The sequence below is a fragment of the Zalophus californianus genome, chromosome 4 (genome assembly GCF_009762305.2).
Source record: "Zalophus californianus isolate mZalCal1 chromosome 4, mZalCal1.pri.v2, whole genome shotgun sequence".
NCBI classification, from domain to species: domain Eukaryota; kingdom Metazoa; phylum Chordata; class Mammalia; order Carnivora; family Otariidae; genus Zalophus; species Zalophus californianus.
Window position 1 is genome coordinate 130,285,366 of NC_045598.1, and position 18,477 is coordinate 130,303,842.

The following is an 18,477-nucleotide window of genomic DNA, read 5'->3' on the forward strand; positions in this document are numbered from 1 at the left end:
CAGAGCATTGTGAAAAATAAAGATTCTCCTCAAAGAGTCTGATTCTGGAGATCTGAATGTTTTTAACAACACCATAGGTGATGGGGCAGCTCCCCAAACACACTGTTATAGGAAAGAGCTAGTTTTTCCCAACCAGACAGTCTCTGTGGAGATGTCCTTTATACACATGAGTGAAGTTTAGGCCCAGACAGCCAACTGAACTTCCCCAGTTACTATGTGCTCTTGGCTTTGGGGCTGTGATGAATCTTCCAGAGGTGCAGCTAACAAGCCAATACCTGGTGGTAGTAAAGAATCTATTTTATTGAGCTGGTGCTCATTCCTTAGCCTGAAAGCAACTCCTCGGAAGCTCCTTGGCATGGCAACATCACACAAGGACCGTAACTGTGGTATGGAATGTGGCTTGGGGTACGGGTGGGGTGGGGGGCGAGGCATCCAGAATTAGCTCTTGTGTTGGTCTTAGAGTTTTCCAGTTCTTTAATCAAACTGGTAAATATTGCTATTAATTGATTAAGCAGGCATGGCTCTGATGGCTTCTGATTCCATTCATCTGCCTAATCTGCACTTAGCACAGCTCCCCATGTGTGCCATCTAATCAATAAGTGGTTTTAGAATATTCATACATGTACATACTCCTTCAACACATTGCTTTCTCTTTTTTTCCCTTTGACAAATTTCTATCAAGAGTCTGACTCTGGGCAGGCATTTGGATCCTAGGAACATGATGGTGAACAGGATGGACCCGGTCCTTGCCCTCATGGGGCTCACATTCTAATTGTCAAGTTCACTGCAAACAAAAAGTTCTATTAAGTGCTGTAAAGAAGAATGTCTGAGCTTTAGTGGGCGTGGGTACTCTAACTGGGAGGTCAGACTTAGACAAATATTCTTTCAGAGCATACAAAGCCAAAAAGAAACAAACAAAAGAAGTGATGAATCTTTTTGGTCAATGTGATCATTTTATATACACCTATAATGTATAGGGCTTATTAACTACAGCTGCTTGCTTCATTCTCATGGGTAAGCAGGTGTTTTTGCCTTTGTTTGCCCAATATCCAGGCATGGGCTAAGTTCCCTTTCCAGTATCAGAGCTAATTTAGGCCCTAGCCATGGCTTCCAGCCAGAGTGTTCATGTGACCAACTCCTGAATGTGCTCTGGCAAGCATAACTACTGTCTGGAATGATGATCCTATTTCTCTGAGCAGCGTGATTTACAGACAGATGATTCCATGGATGGATGGCTTGTGAACAGCTTGAACATCCTTATGTGGTTGCTTTTGTGGATATCTCTTCATCACCATATTTAGGGACATCTGCTGTTGGGGATCCTGTGAAATAAATTAATTTGTGATTTGATCAGTCTGCCCATGTAACCTGGATACTCTCTTTTTCTTTGATCTTCCTTTGCAAATGTATAGTTATTAATACCCATTAAAGTGTTTCAGTGCTATTGACACAGTGACCTAATTAAGAATGCTCTCTTATTCTCAGAGAAGAGGCTATAATATGCTTATTACTGCTACCATTGTAAGGCTATGGGCTTAGAAGTGGTTTTGGAATTGCTAAATTAAACTTCTCTGGGCTAATCCCATTTAGAATCAGCAAAATCCAGCAATACTCAAGTGTGAGAATGTATAAAAATTAGAGTGTTTGTAAGGAATTGATGCCTCTGGCACCATAAGGAGCAATGTTAAGAAGCAGTGGTTTGCGTTAATCTAAATCTGATAATACCTGTTTGGTATTTTGGAGGTGGCCTCAAGCTGCTGTAGGATTCCCGAAGTGACTCAGCAATGGTCCAGATCAACTCAACTCCTACTTATTAAACACCTAATCTGTTCCAGGGACCCTGTGCTGGATGCTGAGAAGTAACAAAAGAATGAATAAGGTAAAATTTCCATCCTCAATATTGCACTAAGCTGGGGACTTTGTGGGATAGAAGTTACAGTGCAGGTTGACCAGTATCAAGATAGTTGAGTCTATCTTGCTTTTCACATGGGACACCAGGGAGTGTGTGTGGCTCATTCTGAGGTGGTGAATGCCACAATGACACCAGCCTTGATGTCATTGTCACAAAGACCATGATCTCAGCTTACCTCTTCCCTAAACCATCCATATCTAAGATAGCAAAGTGGTTTGGAACTGAGTGAAATCTCTCTGCAAGTTATTTTCTTGAGCAACCATTCACTTTTTAACATTCAGTGCAACTGTTGGCTTTCTTGTGTGGCCACCCTGCCTGACTTCTCACTTTTATTCCCTATGTCTCTCTCACACTGGACCCTCTATATCTTCCCACAGCTGAGAAGTCTCAAAAGAAAGAACCCTGCCTTCTGAGAGTCAGCACTTTTGACTATTAAAAAAAGCAACAACAGAATTTCCCCCAGATAGTCTCTGAAGAACCATTTGGGGGCCAGTTAGCTATTGCACGAATTTACTTAGAAAAGTACCTTTTGCACCAGGGTCTGGTGGTTGGGGCAGGGAAGGTGGCCTGCAGGAGCGGCAGCCTCAAACAGGCTGTCCTGGTGTTACTACTTGAGGCAACTAACGTTAAGTTGACCTGGAGAGGGTTATACCATGGCGTAGTGGTGAGGTGAGAGTGTAGGGTGACTTCTTATGGGGAATGAGACAATACTCATACGAGTGTCCGAACCATTTCTCGGCTGAAGGATAACCTTGACAAACGTATCCACAGGAGGCCGTCAATGGTACTACTGCAGATGCCTAAGCAGGGTCACCACCGGAAGGAAGTGAAATTTGAGTTCCTTTGGCCAAGGAGTTAGGTGGATTTGGGAGGTTGGGGTGGAGAAAGATAGGAGGATTTTCCAGGTAGTTTTAGGTACTTTGGAAGAGTTAATAAATGTGGCTGCTGAAGGCCAGAGACCTCATCCTGAAGGGCTTTGTTCACCAGGTCAGAGAACATGATTTTCCTGGGGATAAAAGAAGAAGCACTAGTTTGGCAGGTGGATAGAGAATAATAAAATAATTAAGAACTGACCTTGCTCCAAAAACCAAGCTGCTGCTGCTTTATATGGATTATGTCATTTAGTTCTTAGGATGATGTGAGTTGAGGAATAGACTTCACTGATCTGCTTACATTGCACAGCTAATAAAGGGTGGCATTGTGATGTGAGCTTACCCTGACTCAGAACTCCAGTTGCTGCTCACTGTGTTATACAGCCGGAGAGCATTTCAGGGCTTCTCTGCTACCTGCATAGTTAATGATCACCCAATGTCAGGTATTTGTGTATGCTTACATTTTCTAGACTTTGTTTTAATGAATGAAGATCCTATTTTCTCAAGATGACGCTTCCTGTTTTAGAATCTGTGTCTCATAAAGGAAATTTGATGAAATGTAAAGGGTAGGTGAGATTTGTCTTCCAATCCCAGCGAGGGCATTTGATAGAGGTGAAAATTTGGAGCAAGTGACTGAACCTCATTGAGTCTTTGTTTCTTCATCTTTTGGGTTGAGAGGAAAATGCTCACCTTGCAGGGATAGAGTGAAGATTAACAGTAGTGTTTATAAGGCACCTAACACAACATCTAGCCAAGAGCAGGCACTGGATAAATTATTCTAATTATTATTAATTTCCTTGATCTGCTGTCAGGGCTTTGGTCTAATCCTCTATGGTTCAGTTGTCCAAACTGAGTTACAGATGTGGCAGAGAACACCTTTCCTTTATTTCCACGATCTCTGGATGAGTCCACTCTCCCCCGGGTGGTGGATAGAATATACTTCAGAAGATACTCTTTTCATTGCTGGGATATACGCTTTAAAAGAAAACTATTATAAATGCCCATTAAAAAAAAAAGAAGCTCAACACACAACAGCCTCCCGTGCCATCGTAGACTCTCCCAGGCAGAACAGCAATTGGTTGCCTTACGGGAAAGAATGCCTTCCCCTGGCTGTAGTTCTAGTTGTGAAATTTAAGTCTCTGAATTGTGACTGAGGATGGCGAGAGGCCCTTTAATAATGGTGCAAGCTGGTCAGATGTCTTGGCACCAGATGAAGCAGGGTTTTACAGGATCTCATTACCGTACACATTTGGGCCACATAGACCAGCATTCTAGACCTGTTTTGTACAGGACCTTTTATTTTGTATTTGGAAAAGCAGGCAGAACAATTCTTGGGGTATGATGGGCAGTAAGTGTAAAATTATTAGCACACTGCTTGTATGTCCCTGAGATGTCATTTCAGGGATGAGATGACCCCAGTTTCCGAGTAGAGGACACATCCAGTGGCCTGCAAGCCCTACATGATGGTGAACTCACACTGTCTACCGTGACCCTGCTTTCTTTCCTGTTTTCATCGCGTCGGTACTGATTGATTACAACAGGGGCCAGGTGCTTCAGGGAATGCCAAGGTGACTAAGGGCTCCCCACCTCTGTGCCCAGATCTTGTGGGAGGGCCCTAACGGGCCCATCCCAAGGGTACAAATAACTACTATGCAAAGCCTTGGGCAAGAAATGCCTTAAGAGTTATAACAGCCAAGTGCCATGGAGATTCCAAAGAGGGCAATGTTAGATCCAGGGATGGTGAGTTGAGAAAGTTACATGAAGAACAATTCCTTCCTTGTGGTTAGAAGATAAAGTGTTAGGTATCAGTAAAACAGGTCAGAGGCAAGTAGGTCTTAAATAAAACCATACTCTGGCATTGCGAGAACAATCCCAGACAAACCCGCCCCTCAATCACTTTAGCATATAACAGAACAGAAAGCAGTGAAAACTAGGGCTCCCCAAGAAAAACACCACAGACATTGTTCCAGGAGGCAAAATGGGATTTCTAATGCACAAAGTTAGTTATAGCTTATTTACTGAACACATAGAATCTAAGAGCCAAACCAAACGGACAAACAGAAAGCAGAAACAGAGAACAACAAACTGATGGTTGTCAGGGGGAGCGGTGGGGGATGGGCAAAATGAGTAAAGGGGAGTGGCAGGTATAGGCTTCCAGTTGTGGAATGAGTAAGTCATGGGGACAAAAGCTCCAACACAGGGAGTAGTCAGTGGTATCGGAATAATGTTGTATGCTCACGGATGGCAGCTATGCTTGTGGGGAGCACAGCATAATGTGCAGACTTGCCGAATCACTATGTTGTACACTTGAAACTAAGGTAATATTATGTATCAACAAAACCAAACAAAACCCCACACACAGTGAGTGCACAAATTTCTGAAGACCAGTGTATCTCTCTAGCGGGAGAATGGGTGTTTTCCTGGAGATGTTACTCGTGGCAATGAACCCATACACCCACCCCTCTGTGTTTAGCTCATAACACATTCAACCCTGAAATAAAGCAAATCTGGTTTTATGGGCACGTTGACCTGGTCTTGACTGGCTTAAAAGGAGCGCCTCTTGTACTTTCGTTTAAGGAAAGACCTACTTTTTCCTTCTCAAATTATTTGTTGCAGAAGCATGGACATACAAATTAAACGAGGAACCACATCCCCATTTTATCCCAGTTTTATTGTGGGCCTGAACTGGCCTTTATGATTCTTCTTGGGGCTTTGATTTCTTCTGGCTTGGCTGGAATTTTATAATTGAAAAATTTTCCATCTGACTTTAGCCCTTCGAGTAAATACCATATAAGCTTTTCATTTTAAATCATGCTGAGTTTGAAGGGAGTCAAAGCAGATGTGCAGTTCCTGTTTCGCCAGGAGCCTCACCCCGGGAAGGAATCTCAGCTGCTTCTTGTTCTTGATCTATACCGATGGATCTAGATAAAAAGTGATTTTGTGACTGTTCCATTCAGTGCCTACCCGTGTTACCCCAATGCCTCACCATCCACCAGGGACATCCCCCAAAGCATCGGAGCTTAACGAGTCTTTCTTTTAAGCGTAAACACTGAGTGGACCCAGCTCCAGTCTTCCTCACCGCTGCTGTTCTCCCAGGGTGCTTTTCCTCCTCTTCTTCTGCTCCCCCTTCTCTCTGAAACCTGACTTGCTGCCTGGAGTGCTCGTGCCCCCGCTCTCCGTGGTGACTTTTCCAGATGTCCTCTATCCCCCAGCCCCATCACATTTCCCTTTTCTCTTTTGTATTTGCACTCTTCCTCTCCCCCGCCCCCCACCGGCTTATTCTTTACTTCTGTTTATAAACATCTTGTTTCCTCATGTCTTAATAAGAACAAAGATTAAAACCAAAGAAAATGAACAAAGAAACAGCAACAAGGAAACACATTTCTTGGCATGCTAGAGTCATTTCTGATTTCTTGGATGTCCAGACTTCTTATGAGATGAGGCTGTATTTCTAAGTTGTTACTTCTTCCATGAAATTCTGCTTTCTTCTCCAAGTGCTCTAGGAAAACTGCTCTCTTGAAGGTTAAAACCAGGGGCTTCCTATGATCAAATGCTGGTTTGGTTTCTTTTCTCTTATGTTAATTAACTTTATACTGAGCCCAACACTGCTGACCCCTCCTCTTACCCCCTGGTCCTCCTGTCCTCTCGAGATTCTCCTGGCTCCTCGGCTCCTATCTGCCCCTCAAAGGCAAGGGTGTCTCAAGGTTCCATCCCTGATCTTTCTGTTAGACAACACTTTCTCCTGGGCCATCTCATTTAAATCTAAATCTTCTGACACCCCGTTTATGCTCATGACTCCCAAATTTAGATTTCTAGCGCTAATGTCGCTACTGATTACTGAAGGCTATTGAAAAAATCTACATGTGGTTATGAATTCAGGCTCCTCAAACTCAGTGGTACCTACAACCAATTTATCCTTCCAATTTATTTTCCCAGCTAAACTTGCTTCTTTCCCTGCATTCCTCATCTTTGTTAATTACATCGACCTTAAAACTAGATAAGCTGGATCCCTTTGGCATGTCCCCCACCCTCACTCTCATCTAATTGATCCAAAGTACTGTCAATGTCACTACCAAATATTTCCTAAATTATACCTTTTCTGTTTTTACTGCATTATGATAATGAAGGTTTGGATTATGTCATTGGTCTCCTGGATTCTAATCTCTTGCTTCCCTAAATCATCATTTTTTTACTGATTCTAAAGTTATCTTCTTAAAACATAATTCAAGCCATCTCTCTTCTTACTGATTGCTTTCAATAGCTTCTCACTGCCCAAATGATTCAATTTTAGCTCTCAAGCACGGCATTCAGTATTTTCCATTATGTGGTATATCTTTTTAGGTTTCTCTCCCACAGTATACCGTGTATGTACCTTATGTACAGTTGAGGACACACCAGAATACACAGCAAACACCTTCAGGTCCCCTGACGTTTGTTCTTGCTATCGTTCATGTCAAAATGGCCCTGTGGTCTCCCTGCTCTGTCTCTTACTCAGATACCACACCTTTCTTGAAGTCTGTCTATAATGCTCCAGATAGAACTGCCTACTCTGCCCTCTACAACATATTGTAATGGACATAACGGGACAGGAGGGAAATAGCCCTGATTTTTGCATCGGACAATCTGAATTTGATTTTTTCTCCACGTAAACTTTGCAGCTTGCCAGTGGCTTCCAGTTGGCCTGAAGAGAATTTGCCACCCCCACACCCTTACTCTCAGGAATGGCAACTCCTTTCTTCTAGTCGCTCAAGTTACAAACTTTGTAGTCATTGTCGACTCCTCTTTTCCCCATGCCCTACAACTAATCCATTAGCAAACTATGTTGGCTCTGCTTTCTACATAATCCAGAATCTGACCACTTCTCCCCACCTCTCCTGGTACCACCCAGGTCCAAGCCACCTCCCTGCCTCCCTGGAGGTCTAGAAGCCTTCCTTCTCCTCCAGCCTCCACCCTTATCCTGCTCCAGTTTGTTCTCAGCTCAGCATCCAGAGGGATCCTGCTACACTGTGTCAGACCTTCTCATTCCTCTGCTCAAAACTCTTAAATGATTTTCTCCCTCACTTGTAGGTTTACAGAGGTAAAGAAGCAAAGACCTTACCTACAGGTGCCTATGCCTGCCTGCCCTGCACTTACTTTTTTCCTCATCTCATTCTACTTCTTCCCTTCCTCACTTCCCCTTGTGCTTCCTCAGACATGCCAGGGACCATCCAGCCTTGGGGCCTTGAATTCACCCTCATATCTCCTTGAATTGCTCTTCTCCAGAAATCCACTTGCCTCAGAAAAATGCTCTTAGGTCAAAACCTTCATGGAAATGTGTTGGTAATAAATACAAGGGACCACTGTCTATTTACCTAGATATTTATCCCACAAGCATGTAAACGGGAAGCTAACTCACATTTATTGGCCTCATTAATCTAGGTGTTGCATTAGAATGATTTCGTTGTGTGATTTAATTCTCACAGTAATCATGTATGCTCATTTTACAGAAAAAGAGAGCAAGGCCCAGAGAGATTAAATAATTTGCATGTAATAGTGAGGAAGAGCTGAAATTTGAAATTGTCTAACTTCAAAGCCCATACGCTGCTCTTTTCTTTATATTACATCATCGTCATCATCATCATCACCTGTATCTACTATTTACCAGGCCCCATGTAAGATGCTCCAGATACAATAATGAATAGAAAATGGTATTTGTGCTCAGCAAGCTCCGTGTAGTGGGAGAGCCATCCTCACACGTAGTTCTGAGCAATGTGTCGCTGTGTTGTGTTGGAAGTCGGTGTGTTGGTGGCAACCCAGAGTGCTCTGGAGGGAGACATCCGTCCTTCCCGTGGGAGGTGCTATTGGGAATATGTGCAGCCTGTCACTAGAGACAATGCCGTGAGAGGAAGAGAGGGTCTCCCACACAAAGGGGGCAGAGCCGTTCAAGTCCCTGCTGTGAACGAGCAGCTGCTCTGTGGTCCACTAAAACCCTGTGTTTCAGAAAATAGATATTCCAAAATCGATGCCTCCACTGTCAGTGTCCTTACAAGTGACTGGGCAACAGTCAAAATGTTGCCAGATCTTCCATTCCCCCGACCCCTCGCCCTGCAAAAGGATCTTGAAATATTTATGTGAAGTCCTCCAATAGGGTTAAATGTTGGGAATCGGTTCCTTTGTATTAGAACACATATATTAGAATATCTGCTTGCCAAACAACATAGGTCTGCTGCCAAATTTGGCCCCTGCGTCCCCACTTTGTGAGCCTTGAGATGGGGAGAGGGCAGAAGAGTAAACAGATGAGCTAATCCCGAAGGCTTGGAGAGGGGGTGACCTAAACCCGACCAATCCAGAACCCAGCACTAGTCCAGGGAGCAAATGCTGGAGGTGGCTTTGCCGCTCTGTAGCTCCTATCCCCTGGCTTAGCACAACAGCTCTATCCCTCAGTCCCTGCCCTTCTGGAGTGCTGTATCTGGCCATAGGAACCCATGCCTGCAGGCAGGCTCCCAGAGCCCCACCCCACAGGCCAGTAGGTGGGGCTGTGAGAGGTCCCTGGGCCCCTAAAAGGGGATGGAGTGTGTGTTTGAGACACTTTAGACATTGTCCCAGAGAGACATGCCATCAGTAGAGCTTGTGGGCACAGAGATTTGCAAAGGGGCCATGGGAAAGGGACTCAGATGCAGCTCAGGAAGTGCACGGAGACTGCGATTCTGCGCATCCTCACGCGGACCTTGCCCAAACAGTCTCAGAAAGGCTCCCTCCCCTCTTCTGTGAGTGTGTTTCTTAACACACACAGTTTTGCAAAAATACAGAAGTAAAAAATGGAGCAAACTCACTTAAAAAGATTCTTTTGACCGTCAGTTTGTTTTGCTCAGCAGCATGTTGATCTTTCTAAAACACGAATCTGGGGATGAATCCACCTACTTAAAATCCTATGGTGGCTCCTCCTAAAGGACTTAAAATCCTATGGTGGCTCCCTTTGTCCTTTAGGAGGCAGTTCATTAGGGCCCCCACCCAGAGTGCCTTAGGATCCACTCTTCCCTCATCTCTAGCATCTCTCATCTTCCCACCTCGCAGCCAAGTCAGCCCCAGCATGTGAAACAACTGCAGCTCCCACAGGGTCAGGAGGAGTCACACCTCAGTGCCCTCCACGTGTTGTGCCCTGACCTCTTCCTCCTTCCCCCCCCATCCTCAACTTTCCTTTTAGTCCTTTGGAACTCAGTTCAAGTACCACCTCTTCCAGGAAGTCTTCCTACCTCCCTCTGGTCTGATTCCACTGTGTCTCTCTGCTACTTTTAGGTGTGCTATCTGCCTGTATCTCAGCCCTTCCGAACCGACCGTAGTAGTTGTAGATTTTTCTACCCCTCCCCCATCCCACGCCCAAACCTTAGACTCTAAGCTCTTCTGAAAACAGGGGGCGTTTCTTCTTTGAGTTTGTACCCTCAGTCCTCCACTGGTACTTCATACAGCAGCACACTCTGCAAATGATGCCTCCATTCTCCGCTTGTGACCCCTGCCTTTTTGCCGTGCGCCTCCCTCCGCTCTGGCTCACTTTCTATGGAACGCATCCCGTGGCTTCTCCACGGCTCTCCCATCCCCAAACAGCCTTGCAGACCTTCTCGGGGGTTCTGCTCTGCGTTACCAGGCCAGGCCCTGGTAACAGCTCTTCTGTGCTGCCTGAATCTTCTTTTCCACGAAGACCCGCAGGGGCCATAGAGTCTTCACACACAGATGTGGACACGTGTGCCTATTGCTGAGGAATTGGAGAACTGCTGCGTCTTGGTGCCTTAAAGCTATTGTTGTTAATCCTCACAGCAACCTCGAGTGTCCCCATTTTAGATGAGGAAGGCTCATCTCAGGCTGCTGGGGATTCAATCCCAAGTTCAGGACCGGGTGTTTGCAGAACGACTGAGGATGAAGCTCCCCTCGGCGGCTTGGGTGCCATGGACTGCCGGGGGTGGGGGGTGGTTATGGTTGTTCCTTCACTGGAGGTGGGCAGGGAGGCAGGAAATCTGGGGGTTAAAAACGGGGGGGGGGTTTGTTGGTATTGGAAATAGGGCAGAGAGCCAAATGCTCCCATGTCCAGAAACAGGGGCTGAGGAATGTGGGCCCAACTCTGGGGTGGGGGAGTGTAGAGTTGGGGTGGGGAGCTGGTGGGGGGAAGGGATGGGGAGGCGTGGGGGGCGGACAGACGGGTGGCCTTGGGCTTTCTTTCATTCTTTTCCCCTTCGTTTTCACTTTAACTTTCATTTTTATTTTAAAGATTTATTTATTTGAGAGAGAGAGAGAGAGTGGTGGGGAGGGGCAGAGGGAGAGGGAGAGAGTCTTAAGCATGCTGAGCTGGATTTCAGGATCCTGAGATCATGACCCTGAGCCAAAACCAAGAGTCGGAGGCTCAAGTGACTGAGCCACCCAGAGCCCGTCACTTTAATTTTCTGCCACTGCAGACCTTGTTTGTTTTTAAAATTTCAATAAAATTGTTACGAGTTAGTGCAGATTTACTTGCAATTCTAAGAAATAGGACAGAGATCTCATGAATACTTTACCCCGTCCCCCACCCCCGACCCCGTAACATTTTGCAAAACCATAAAACCATAATGTAGCATCCCACCCAGGCTATTGACATTGAAACACTCTACCAATCTTACTCAGATTTTCCATTTTACTTACACTCATCTGCTCCTGTGCGGGTGGTGGGGTGCGTGTGTTTAGTTCCATGTAATTTATCACGTGTAGGTTTGCATATCCAACACCACAGTCAAGATACTGAACATTTCCATCATCAAGGATCCCCACTGTCGTTCTTTTATATCCACACCACTGCCCTGGGAGGGGGCACCTTTAATCACTAATCTGTTCCCTGTTAATAAAATTTTGTCATTTCAAAATGTTATATAAATGGAATGATTCAGGATTTAACCTTTAAGGATTTTTGTTTTTCTCAGCATAATTCCCTGGAGATTCACCTAGGTTGAACCTATTTTTGGCCATGGGGATGAGGTGAGAAACAGCAGGCTGGAGGGGAATAAGTATTTGCCCCAAGTGGGAGCAAGTTTGTGGGTGGCGGGTCCAGAAGTCATTCATTAGCCAGCCCATGCCTGACCTGGGATGACCTGCACTTCCATCAGGTATCTAGTTAGCCCTGAGAAGTGATCCTGCATTTTCATTTGTAAGTTATTTTCTTACAATTGAAGTTCTCAAATGCTAGGGAAGCCATAACTTTTCTGCCTTGTGGTATATTGAAAAGCATTCAAATATCTAAAGGCCAGTGATCTTTGGGTATGTTAAAAAGATACTTAGTACATTGTAGTGATTTTAAGTTCATTTTGAGACTCTGTAGCATCTGGTGATTAAAAAAAATGGGCCAAAGAAAAGAAAGAAAGTGTTTGAAAATTCATGCTCTCCTTATTAAATTCCTTAAATATCCTTAGGATTAGTTTTCATGAAATTTTCAGTGTTTGGTAAGATTTGAAAATTTGAAAGGATGCAGATTTGAATTAGATTTATGATTTTGAAGTTTTATCTTAAAAACCTGTTTTTTATGATTTACAAAATTCATATTAGTTCATACAATCTTTCCTTTTTAATTTTCTTAGGAAAAAAGGAATGTGTTTTTATTTTTGTTTTTTTAAGATTTATTTATTAGAAAGAGAGAGAGCAGGGGGCGGGGGAAGGGGGAGGGTCGAAGGGAGAGGGAGAAGCAGACTCCCTGCTGAGCAGGTGGCCCATCCCAGGATGCTGGGATCATGGCCCAAGGCTAAGGCAGCTGCTTAACAGACTGAGCCACCCAGGTGCCCCAGAAGCAATGTGTTTTTTAAACTAAAGGACTTAAATATGGGGTGATGGAAAGTACTAGTGTGAACTAAGGATGGGTTAAAATTCTAACTAAGCTCTATGACTAATTGAATCAAAGCAATGACTCCATCCTAAATATGGATCATAATTATATATCCATATGTAACTATGGATAGGAATTTAAAAATAATTATAATACATGTACCTTCTATAAAACCCAAATGGCAAATTCTTTCTTTGTAAATGATATTCAAAACTGTGTGTCCATGATGGCATATGGCTAAGAGGTTGGGCTCTGAAGTCATACTGCTGGAATTCAAATCCTAGATCTGCCACTTCTTGGCCTCAGTTTACTCATCTTTAAATGGTGATAATCATAACAGTTACCCATTGGGGGCATTTAATATGTATCAGGACTCTTTAAGACATTTTACATATATTATTGCAATTAATTTTCATGAACATTCCTATTTTGGTGATGAGAATCACAAAATCACAGAGAAGTTAGTAACTTGCTTGAGGTTGCACAGTTAGTTAGGGCTGTACCTGATACCAGCACAGTCTCACTCGTGTCCGTGTGCTTCACTGTCTAACCACTCAGCTAAACTCTCCAAACAAATATCTTGGGGTATCTACCCAGTGGGTTTGTGATGATGATTAAATAGAAAATCCATATAAATGAGATTGTCCCTTAACTTGGATGATATATTTAAAGTCACAGTGTTTGGCACTTAAGTGTTCAATACATGCTAGCAGATGAATTATTATTATCATCACCATTATCGTTATTTAGCTTTTAACTTGGCTGTCGGGGTGTATTTAAAATACACGGATTCCCGATTGTCTTTAGCTTTAAATCCTCAGAAGGGCCATTCCAAAGTACACAGTTGTTTCTAATTCAAAAATTTCTCTCTGGCATTCTCAACCACAACGCTTTTCAGTAACAGGTACTTTGATGTGTATCGTTTCTAAGCTGTGTCCCAAAAAAGCTGTTCTGGTCAATTTTTAAAACTTAATGTCTAGCACAATTTATTTTTTCATCTTGCTAAATTCCTAAAGTGGATTAGGAATGAAAAGATCTTAAGGACCTATGAAATCAGTTTTAAAAGTTAATGTGAAGTAGTGTTGGTAGTAACGAGCATGAACGTTATGGTAGAAACAAGAAGTGCTCCCCATCAAGATTGACACATTTAAAATTGTGTGTCAGTGCTGAATGCTTCTTCAACAACAGCTTAGCCCAGCAGCAACACGGAACTCGGCGGGGGCGGGTGTCGGAATACTTCGTGTTGCGCCGTCTTTTTCCTGTTAGTTCCATGCTGGGTAGCAGGTCCTGTGCAGCCTGTCTTAGGGGCCTCGGTTGCTTAAGTCAACATCTCAGTTGTCCTAAACTTGATTTTGTCTTATAACGTGCCCTACCAAGACCTTTGCTGGTGAGATTTTTGGTTGACTGAGCGTCCCTGTAATATGAAAAACATCTTTCACGTTTGGCGATTTTCCGACTTCCAACTCCGCAGCTCCATTCTGAAATCTGAGTTTCTTCCCTAGTAAAGCTTTTATTTTTCTTCTTTATAGTTGGCTTTCTCTTTTCTAATATCACCACACCTGTGTCATATTATCCTATAAATGCATATTGAGTGCAAATGTATTTTTCTCTTTGAGGGATATAAAGTAACATATATTCAGAAATATGAATCCATTTCTACAGAGTATACGCAATCAATCATTTCATGAATGAATGAAACTTTGGTACTCTTCTGGTACTTTCAAACAGCTTCTTTATAATAATTCTGGATATTGATAAATTAGTACGCCATCAAACTGCATGTATATGGCTCCCTTATGTAACAAGGACGTGTTTTATAACAGTTTCCCCCCCAAAAGAATTTAAATGCAATTAGAGAATGAAATAGGTATGCGTGGATAAATAAATATCTTAGAATGAATGGCTACTATGAATAAGAATCAGAAGTGAATTCTACAACTGGTGAATATAATTTCGGAAAGCTGTTAGTTCAGGGGACTTGAGTTTTTGCCTTTCAAAGATGAACCAGCTGTTTCTCACCTCTGCGAGCAACTGGGAGCATATGGTGAAACTCAATAATTTTAGTATATAGCGCCTTTCACTCAGGCATGTCTAAAGACCTAATAGATGTTAAGCTCCTGCAAGACACCAACTCAATGGCACTTTTCAGAAAACAAGCCATGCTCACCTGGTTACGTTGGGAGATTTTGGTGGTAATAGGTCTGCCAAGTAATCTTGGCATATTCTCTGGGGTGAAAATGAACTAACTGCTGAGTAAACAGTATCTTGAAGATCTCCCGATGTCAGGGGCATGTGTTCAGCACACTCATTTCACCGCTGAAAACTGGAAGCCTCTGTCTACATCTGGGTTAAAAAGAAGCAGGGGAGGCTGAGACCCACACTCCACATTCAACCTCAGTCTCCCGTTTAAACACAGTTCCAACTTTTTCCTGTCTTATTCTTAACTGGTTCAACAGTGCTGCTCCCTACTCTTGAAACCCTCCCTCTCCCCATGCCTGTTTCCAGACTATCATTCAATCACAATTGCTCATCTTCATCCTGGGAAGTCTACACTATGCAATTATATCACACTTTTCTTCCGTACTTCTCATCTGCCAAGGACTAAATAGCGCTCATTTCTCAAGGAGCCCCTTCTTCCATTTAACAAATATTTATTGCAGGTCTGCTACGACAGGGCCAGAGTAAAGATGGAGGTTATGCCCCCTGCTATGGCGAGTTGGCAGTCTAGATTGTTCACTCATCTTTATTTGTGTTCTCTTGGATTCAGCTGGTCATGACTTTTACATGATCACCCCAGCCTATGCAGGTGCAAGTGTTCCATGGTCATAAAAAGCATACTTAATTTCTAAGTGTTGCCACTGAGTGAGAGGTCTTGACTGTTTATAAGAATGACATGGACTTTTGAGTCTGTAAAGGAGCACACATTTGAGAATTGGCTTTTACTTTCTGCAAGCTGTACTTGGTCATAGATAATACGTTGTTCTGTCCATCTTTGGGCTTTTTAAGAATTGCATTTCAGAATAAAATTTTTAGTCATGTTTTTAATAACATACAGAAATGACCTAGATGTGAAAATACTTTATTAGCCATTTAGATGTGCCAGAATGATGTGTGTGTGTAAAGGAAAATTCCAGGGCTCCAGAGGAACGTATGCAGGGCAGCTGACCTAGTCTGGGAGTCAGGCCCTGGTCCCTGTGTGAGTGACATGGCAATGGAATTTGGCCCTAGGTCAGCAGGTCAGAGGCAAGCAGAAGTGATTCTGCCAGAGGGAGCAGCACATAAAAGGGGACATTGGCTGTCTTGCAAGAAGGCCTCGGACACCTGACTGCAGAGAGCAAGGGGAGTGGTTTGAGATGAGTCTGAAGAGGTGGGCTGAGGTTGGGTCATTAAGCCTTTGGAGCCACCTTGAGGACTTTGGCCTTTATTATATTGGGTTACCACTGTCCAGTCCCTCCATCTTTCACCATTATTCTCAAGGGCCCCAACATCCCTTTTGTTGATCGTTCTTGAGCACTAGCCTTATGATTCCTTAGCCTCTCTCATTATTCCTTCATAGCTGCTGGGAATATAGCAGATAGCACAAAAATTGTTAATCTGTTCCATACAGAGTTCTGCAGAGGGTGCTAAGGAAGGGACCAAATAGGAAAAGCTTCACAGAAGAGTTGACATGTGTCCATCAGCACTTTTTTTAAAGAATTTATTTGTTTATTTTATTTGAGGGAGGAGAGGGACGGAGGGAGAAGAAGAGAATCTCCAGGAAGCTTCACAAGCCTGATTTGGGGCATGATCTCACGACCCTTAGATCCTGACCTGAGCCAAAACCAGCTGAGCCATCCAGGCGCCGCTCCTTGTCCATCAGCATTTCAATGGGTAGACTCGGGCATCATAAGCCATACCCAGATACTAATGTCATTCCTGGCCAGCAGAGGTTTCAACATAGGGTGGGGATGTAATCCATTTGATCTCTTAGATTCTTTTCAGAGGTAATTTGGAGAATGGACTAGAGCAGGGAGGGACTTAGGTCGGACATGAGGAGGATCTCAAACCCATGAACTGATTGACAAAAAGAGGGCTACATGGAAGAGATATCCAAGGAGAAGGATCGGTAGGATTTGAGGAAAGGGAAAGCCAAGGGTGACTTACAAGAGTTCTTTCTTGGCTGAGAATATAAATAATGAGTCCAACATAAGAGGTGGTGGAAGAAGGATACCTTTGGGGGTGAAGAAGGATAATTAAATTAGTGAGGAAGAAGAAAGAAGGATCAGTGGGCTTTGGGATAGATTGAATTCAAAGTGTCTGATTGACAGGAAATCCACGCTACCTTTAATTTCCCAACCCCCGTTTCTCCCTCTAATTTTTCACCATTAACTCATTTCAGTCAATTGTAGGACTTTGGCTGGCATTTCTAGTTTCAATCTCTCTTCTGAGCTCCAGATATGCATTTCCAGGTTCCTGCTGCACATCTACACCAGAATGCCCTGGGATACCTCAAGTTCAACATATTTAAGTGAAACCCTTCAGTTGTTCCCAAATCCATTTCTCCACCAAGAACCCCTGTCTCAGCTAAGGTATCCTCCTTTACCTGGTCCCCTGGATCCAAAGCCAAGGTGTTAGCTTCAGTGCCTCCTCTATCACCTCTACATCTAAACCACAGCCAAGTTCAGAGGATTATATTTCCATGACTGGCTTCTCTCTGATTCCCTTCTTCCGCATTTAGGCTGCTCAGTTTGTGCTTTCATTATATCTCAACTGTCCTCCCTACCACCACTCTCTCCTACTTTCATTTCCTCCTCCATGTGGATGCCCCACGCATTCTCCCTATGCTCAGCTCTGATCATGCTTCTCCTAGGCGAACATCCACAATGAAACTGCACATACACACACCTTTGATAATTCTCCTTTGTCTCATAAATTTTCTTATTTTCACAGACTCCACGTTCTTTCACGCTTTGGCTCCAGCCTACTTTTCCCTCTCTTCTTCCACCATAGTATTTCCTGCACCCAGTGCTCCGTTCAAAATCAACTCCTTGCTGTTTTTCTCGCTGATTAAATGGTCCACCTCTGGAACCTATGTGATACCTTGGATCGCTGCTCAGAGCACTGTAAGTGCTCAGCAAGTGCATTTGTGTTTGAACTAAGGTGAAAATAGCTGTGTCATGGGGGACTTAGTCTTCTTCTTTTTGTTTCTTAGAGGTGAAACAAAAAGCAATGAAAGGGTATAAGATTTAGAATTTCTTTTTATAGACTCATTAACATTTAAAAATAGGTTTTGAAAGATACCATGAGGACATATGTCCCTCATCAGAGTGAAGGAAAGGTTTTACCTTGAGGCTCGGGTTAAAGTAGAGTAGAACCCTCAGGTTCTAATCATTTTCTCTGTTTATAAATAGCTTTATAGATTTGGACACATTTGTTTGTAGGGAACCATGGGCAGCTGAAGGAATGCATTACTCTGGAATCTATTATTTGTTATTCTAATCATTCAATTTTCCTTTCTTCTTTTTTAAATGTAATATATAGAAATCTACTCTGTTTCTTTTATGAAGAAGTCAAAATTATTAATTAGATCATGCACGATATATGTTTTGATCACTTAAGAAATGTAACATATACAAATGCAATTTTAAGTATCCTCGGATAAATGAGGTAAAAATACAGAGAAGGGGAATACTAAATTTCCAAACCTCATTTTAGGACATTTAGCTTCAACTTTTCTTCCACACTAAACATTGTATTTCTATTAAAACATTTCTTTTATAAATAGTGGAATGGTACCTTTCATATTTTAACTTCTTTTCCTCTTAGGGTAAGGGAAATATATAATTATAAAAGAAAATTAGAAATAATAGCAGAAACAAAGATCATCAGTATTATAAAAG

General features: G+C 43.1%; 1 long non-coding RNA gene across 1 annotated transcript; it reads right to left on the reverse strand.

The window, feature by feature from the left end:
- Positions 1 to 292: 292 nt before the first annotated feature.
- Positions 293 to 3,082, reverse strand: LOC113912463. Its single transcript, XR_003516835.1, has 3 exons — positions 2,987 to 3,082; positions 1,726 to 1,852; positions 293 to 1,322 (listed from the first exon to the last, which is right to left on the reverse strand). It is a non-coding gene; the product is annotated as an uncharacterized LOC113912463 (long non-coding RNA).
- Positions 3,083 to 18,477: the final 15,395 nt, after the last annotated feature.